Consider the following 7,674-nt stretch of genomic DNA (forward strand, 5'->3'; position numbering starts at 1 on the left):
TGGTCGATAGCATGTATTTTAATCAATTGAGTTATGTTCGAGTTTTCACCTAATAAATGTCTAGCAGAAAACGACTTTGTTTTGCTTAAACAAAATGTCTCTATATTTTAACTTATGGAAACTACGTTGTTTAGCGAACCTATCGTCGAAAGATATTTCTAAATTTCAAAACCACATTGTTTTGAGCATTAGCACCATGTTTAAAACTACCAGCAAGATAAAATAATAAAAAAAGTGATTAAAAAAACTATGATTATTGTATATATATTTTAGTATAACAATGACCAGAAGATTGAAACAACATGATTTATAATTGTTAAGACATACCAACATGGGTTGAGTTATGCACTATTTGATAGTCATTATTATGTAATGAGTGCATGTATACTAAGAAAGTAAGTATATCTGTGTATAATATGGCAGCCAACTTGATGTGTTTTAAATACATTCCCAAGTGTTTAATTTAAAAAATAAATCATTTTGAAATAAATTGAAGTATTTGATAACCACTAAAAATAATTTTCCATATGTATTTTAATCAGTTTTTCTCAAAAGTATTTAAATAAAAGAGTTTTTTGAAAAATATTTTTTTCTTAAGTCAATCCAAACAAGTCCATAATCTAACTTAATTATAGAGATTAAAAAAAAAGTTCTAAAATTATAGGGACTAAATTAAAATTAAATATAGTCTTCGTACCATAAGAAAGTTAGAAACCATCGTTCAAGTTTGGATTAAAAAGGTTGTACGTTTCTTTTGACTTTTAGAGTCTTTTATTACATTTGGAAAAGTAGTGTAATTAAAGCTTGTTTTCAACCATACTATTTTGAGTATCTTCTAAATTAGATTAAAAACACCCATTCTCTACAGGCCAGTGGATATATAGCTATGTTGTATTTAAATGCAGCCTAAGGTCAATTTGTTTCTTAATTAATTAATTGATTATGTTCATGTGATCGCTTTAATCAATGCATACTATTTATGTTGTCTATCGGGTATTATGATAATATTCATATCATGTATTAACAAAGAAATATCTATATTTAATATATTTTGAGAATGATTTAAACAACGGTTAAAAAAATTTGAAAAAAAAGTAATTTTAATGAAAATGAAAATGATTTGGTGATAAGTGATGCTTTATTAAAATTAGACTTTTCATATGAGATCTTATATATTTGATAATAAGTAGATTTTAAATGATTTGAGAGTATGTTTGAAGAGGTTTTTCTTTTTTAAAATATATATACTTATTATAAAATATTGTAGTTTAAATAAGGACATCTCTTCAATAAAATATTGATGAATTCGGGTTATATATTCACTCTTTTGGTAAAATTTGTCAAGGAAGCCGAGACTCCCCCCTCTACAAGCTCACTGAGCATTTACAAAATACAACCAAGATATCCTTAGCTCATTCCCCTCCTCTCCTTAAATAATCCCTTTTGTAATTAACCGAATCTTTTCCTCAGGGCCCACACAATCATTCACAACCCATAACTAATTTTATTCTCATATCCCTCACCCATTTACAATTGATTTCCCACCCTTATTTGATTCTCTTCCCTTTTTTTGTTTCCTCTCATATCTCTTAAGAATCGGGGGCCTACCACTACCCACCCCCCAAAAGACCACCTTGTCCTCAAGATGAAAATTTGGAAATTGTTCATTGATTTGCAGTCCGTTTTCCCATGTTGCATCTTCTGGAGTCATGTCATTCCAATGGATTAAGACTTCAAAATCAGTTGGAGATATGACCATTGTACCGATCTTCCGTACACCCAAAACAGCCACCGGATGAGAGTGTAATTGTCCATTTTTCTGCCATATAGGAGGAGTTATTATCCTTTGTAATAATGTGCCGATCGTTTTTCGTAGTTGAGACACATGAAACACTGGATGAATGCTGATATATGAAGATCAAGCTTATATGCCACCAGACAAATTTTTGAATGATTTGGAAATGGCCTATGAAGCAAGGAGATAGCTTCAGATGTTTATGGATGAACAGGGAGCTTTGTCGATATAGTTTGAGCTTGACATATACCCAATCAGATATTTCAAAGTTCTCCTCCCATCTTTTAGCATCTGTAAGAGACTTCATTCGTTGTTATGTTGCTTCTAGCGTGACCTTAAGATGTTTTAGGATCTGCATCTCTATCTTTTAATAGGGTATCCACTTCCTCCACTACAGTCCCTGCTTCATATGATACTAATTGGGGTACAGGTCGGTCATACACCACCTTGTATGGTGATTTCTTGATAGATGTGTGATAGGAAGTATTGTAGTTGTATTCTGCCCATGCCAGCCATTTGGACTAGTTGGTGTTTTCATGGTAAAACAACGCAAGTATGCTTCTAACCCACGATTGATGACTTCTATCTAACTGTCGGTTTGTGGGTGATATGATGTGCTTTGTTTCATCTAGGTCCCCGTCAATTTGAATAACTCTTCCCAGAAAAGGCTAGTGAATACTTTATCTCTGTCTGCCACGATGCTTCGGGGAACACCATGTAATCTCACTATTTCCCTAAGGAACACCCCTGCTACCGTGGTTGCTGTGAAGGGATGATAGAGTGCAATAAAATGAGTGTATTTCAATAAACGATCAACTACTACCATGATGGATTTGTGCCCTTCAGATTTTGGTAAACCATCAATAAAAACTATGTTGATGTCGTCCCAGATTAGCTCCAGTATGGGCAAAGGATGTAACAATCCTGCTGGGTCTAAAAGTTGGCTTGTTGACAAACGAAGTAATCGCCTACGAATGCACGCACCTGAGCCTTCATTCCTTTTAAAAAAAAACTCTTTCTTGAGGCGTTGATACATCTTGACCGTTCCATTATGGCCTCCCACCAGATTATTATGGAATTCTTGGAGTAACAATGGAATTGTGGGTGATGATGAAGGTAGTACTAACTTCTATTTATATAATAATAACTCCCCTTTCAGAGAGTATCCTTGAGGATGTGGGTTTCCAGCTTGGATAGCGTCTCAGATCCCCTGTAGCTCGTCGTCCATATCGACCTGGCTGTTAAAGACTGCTGGGTTAATACTATCCATAACACTCAACAAGCCCAACTCCATTGGTGAGGGCATTCAGGACAACACATTAGTTGCAGAGTTTTCTAGTCCCCTTTTGTATTCAATCTTGAAATCATACCCGATTAGTTTTGCTACCCATTTCTGATAGTCACCAACAATCACCCGTTGTTTTAATAAGAATCTAAGGCTTTTTTGATCCATGCGCATTGTAAATTGTCGACCTAAAAGATATGGTCTCCACTTCTGAATAACCAGGACAATGGCGATTAACTCACACTCATACAATGCTTTTAAACGATGCATTAGTGGTAGAGCATGACTGAAATAGGCCAATGGGCGGCTTTCCTGCATTAAAATAGCTCCTACACCAACCCTTGATGCATCTATCTCAACTAAAAATGGTCGGTTGAAATCAAGTAGCCCCAAAACAGGAAGCTTTGTCATAGCTTGCTTCAATGTATCGAAAGCTTTCTGGGCATCCTCATTCCAATTAAAGTTGTCCTTCTTGAGTTGTTATGTGATTGGGAGTGCAATTGAGCCATAGTTAGCTACGAAATTTCAATAGTACCCGGTCAGCCCGAGGAAACCACTCAACTGTTTAACTGAAGATGGTGTTGGCCATTGCACCATGGCCTCTATCTTGGAAGGAGTAGCCACTATCCCATCCACTGAAATTACGTGGCCCAAATATTCGATTTTTTAGGCTGCGAACGTGCATTTTTTAAAGTTGGCACCAACTGATTCTCCATCAATACTTGCAGCACAAGAGACAAGTGATGTATATGGTCATGAACTGATGAACTATAAATCAATATATCATCAAATAAAACCAATACAAACTTACGTAAATAGGGTCGTAAAATATTATTCATTACCGATTGAAATGTCAAGAGAGCATTTCGTAGTCTAAACAACATGACCAAGAACTCGTAGTGATCCTCATGAGTTCGAAAAGCCATTTTGTGGACGTCCTTAGGTGTTACTCATATTTGATGATACCTAAACTTTAGATCTATCTTGGAAAAGACCATGGCTCTCGCTAATTTGTCAAGTAACTCATCAACAAATGGAATTGAAAAATTATCCAGCACGTCACCTGATTAAGTGCTATGTAATCGACATAAAACCTCCAGCTCCCATTTTTTTTCTTTACCAATAAAATTGGGCTGGAAAACGGGCTGGTACTCGGCTGTATGACCCATGCTATCAATATCTCCTCATCAAGTCACTCAATTTCATCTTTCTAAAACTAGGGGTATCGATACGGCCGAACATTTACTGGTCCTGCCCATGGTTTCAATTCAATTGAATGGTCGTGGTGTTGTACCGGTGGGAGTCTTTTGATGGGCTGGAACACTGGTTGATATTTTTGTAAAACTGCTTGTATTTCGGGGTGGACATCATCTTGTTCTGTCTTATGGACTTCCTTCTCTGTTTGGGCCTTGATCGTGTTTAATTCCAGCAGTATGCCTTAGCCTTCCTCTTTTACAAAGTTCAACATGGACTTAAGAAAGACTTGTGACTTCATCAGACTCCTATCTCCCTTAAGGTGCACCTTCCAATCACCAATTTGGAAGACCATTTCGGATGTATTCCAGTCGCACTCGACTCGTCCCAATGTCATAAGCCATTGGACACCCAAGACTACATCAGCACTGCAAGTAGGTAAAGGAAAAAAAATCGTTAATGATAGTGAGATTTGAGAGGTTCAATACCACACCTTTACAAATCACGATTGTTCGAACAGAATTTCCTGTGCTTAACATGATGCCATAGCTCGACGTAGGTGATCCCCACAACATGAGTACTGTTACTAGCTCCTCATCTATGAAATTGTGTGACACTCTATTATCGATTAAAACCACCACTTCTTTGTCTCCGATTATACCCTTCACCTTGACAGCCCGTGGGGAACCAATTCCGACTAACAAGTTTAATGATAGCTCTATAACTTATTCTTTGGACAGGTCCATCACCATTGTCTCCAAGGTTGTCGGTGGGGCTAATTCACTCTTCTTCTCCTTCGTTTTTGCCACTAATTCCTCTTATTCTTCGTCATGGTGAACTAATAAGTTTAGTTCTTTCTTTTTGCAATGATGGCTCAGAGTATATCTTTCATCACATCGATAACATAAGCTCTTATCCCTTCGGCTTTGCATTTCGTTATCGTAAAGTAGCTTGAAGGCGTCGGCGGTGAACGCATTTCCATTCACATCCCTCAAAGTCACGGAGTTGGAGGAAACAACTGCGTTTCGACTCGGGTTAAGAGAGATGGTTTGAGCCGTCGGGTTGTTGGAGTTTGCTTGATTCAACATGGAGCTGGTACCTTATGTGGTAGTGGACTTAGTGGTCTTAGATGGCTTGGGCTTCCCCCTCCCCATTTCTTCCTGTGGGCTTCTTCTGTATCTTCTATTAACTGGGCTATCCTCATCTTTTCCTTGATCCTCAATGTTTTTAACATTCTCGTTTCCACCTGAATATCTTTCTTAAGTCCACTTACAAACTTTCTTTCTAACATTTCATCCGACAGGTCCTTCAGAGGTCCCGATAGCTACTCGAAACGACACTTTCTCATCGTCCCCTCTTGTTTTAGGGTAAGGAATTGAGCTCGTCGATCCTCATCTTTCGGTGATAGAAAGCAGAGTAACAGCTGCTCCTTGAACTTGGCCCAGGTATCCATCGGTGCCCGCTCTTCCTCCCACTGATGCCATTCGAGTGTCTCTCTTTCCAAACACAAGACTGTCGCCTCGATCTTGTCTTTCTCCGACAACCGATTAACAACAAAGTACCGTTCGACTCGATGAAACCACCCTAGAGGATCATCACCCACTTTGCCCTTGAAGATCGGGATTTCTAGCTTTCTCAACCTCACGTCGAACAGAGGTACGTCCCTCTTTTCCTTTTCCAATTGGCTTCTCTTTCTCACACTCTCCTCAACCATCGGTTGCTTCTCTTTATCCGTCACCGTCCGTTTAGATGAGCCAGAGTTCCCATCCTTGCCTGGGCCTTGCCCTTTTTTTGACCATGCTTCTAATGCGTGCAACATCTTTTGATCCATTATTTCCCCTAAAGCTTCTAGTCTTGCTGCTATGGATTGCTCTGTTACTTGCTGCATTTCAACAAATCTTTGATCCATTCTAATTTCCATTCCAACCTGTAACAGGGTCAGTTGTTCCTTGAGAGCCAACATTCTAGCTCTATTTTCCTCACCATTCCCCAAGGAACAATGACTATGATACCAAAATGATGGAACTCGGGTTATATTCACTCTTTTGGAAAAATTTGCCAAGGAAGCCGAGACTTCCCCCCCCCCCCCCCTATAAGCTCACTGAGCATTTACAAAATACAACCAAGATATCCTTAGCTTATACCCCTCATCTCCTTAAATAATTCCTTTTGTAACTAATCGAATCTTTTTCCTCAAGACCCACACAATCACTCACAGCCTATCACTGATTTTATTCCCATATCCTTCACCCATTTACATATGATTCCCCACCCTTATTTGATTCTCTTCCCTTTTTTTTCATTTCCTCTCATACCTCTTAAGAATCGGGGGTCTATCAAGCACCTTCAAAATTAATTTTTTGAGGCAAGGTTGTCAGATGTCTACAAAAATTTACAACATTTGATACTTTTTTCTTTCTTTTTTTTTTTTTTTTTTTTTTTTTTTTTTTTTTTTAGTGACAAAGGAACTTCACCATCAACCTTCGATGGCTAGATTTAAAGCAAAAGTGATTCTTTTCCCCAAAAAATACAACCTATTTTTTATTTTCTATTTGTTCTTATAGTATCAGAGTTAAATTATAAAATAAATTCGTCTTAAAAAAATTTAAAATAAAAATAGTTCAACTTAAATATTCTCTATTTTATATAAAATTTTAAAAAAATACTATTATATAGAGAGAGAGGGGGAGATTCAAACTTTGAATCTTTTAATTGAATATGCATGTTTTATGTCAGTTAAGATATGCTCACATTGATCAATAAATAATATCGTACAAACTACAACTAATATGCTCAGTAATTTTACGATGTTTATTTAATGCTAAAATAGTTAATCATAAAAAATATTAAAAATTATTTTAGGAAAAAAAAAAGAGAGAAAAGAAAATTAGCATATTCAACTTATGTCACTTTTACCAATCCATAAAGGATTTCATTGATGGATCAATCGTAATGAACCTTAATTACAAACGTAATTGGATTGCTTTTAATTACTTTTACTTAGGCATTTAGCAAAAGTAATCTAATTATGATTGAGGCTATTTACTTTGCATCATCTACTTATCGTAACCGTCTAGTATCAATCGATAACAATATCTATAATGGTAATAGTAATTGTGACAGATTTATCATCACCTATTGTAATAATAACAATATATGTAGCCTTAACAATAACAGTAACAATATGTTAAGGCAAAAATTGAAAATTGTTCAAACAATATGAAAAATGCTAGTGGGTCTCACATAATTTTCAAATGTGGTCGGGTTGATCACCATCGACTTCGCAATCAAATTGCGTTTGTTGATTACATATTTAGTAGTGGGCTTCACATTTCATTACGACTATGGAAGACATGTAAATAACAACAAACACAATCAAATGGAGCCCATTTTTCATATT

The sequence above is a fragment of the Benincasa hispida genome, chromosome 1 (assembly GCF_027475165.1).
Source record: "Benincasa hispida cultivar pf3 chromosome 1, pf3_genome.v1.1, whole genome shotgun sequence".
NCBI classification, from domain to species: Eukaryota; Viridiplantae; Streptophyta; class Magnoliopsida; order Cucurbitales; family Cucurbitaceae; genus Benincasa; species Benincasa hispida.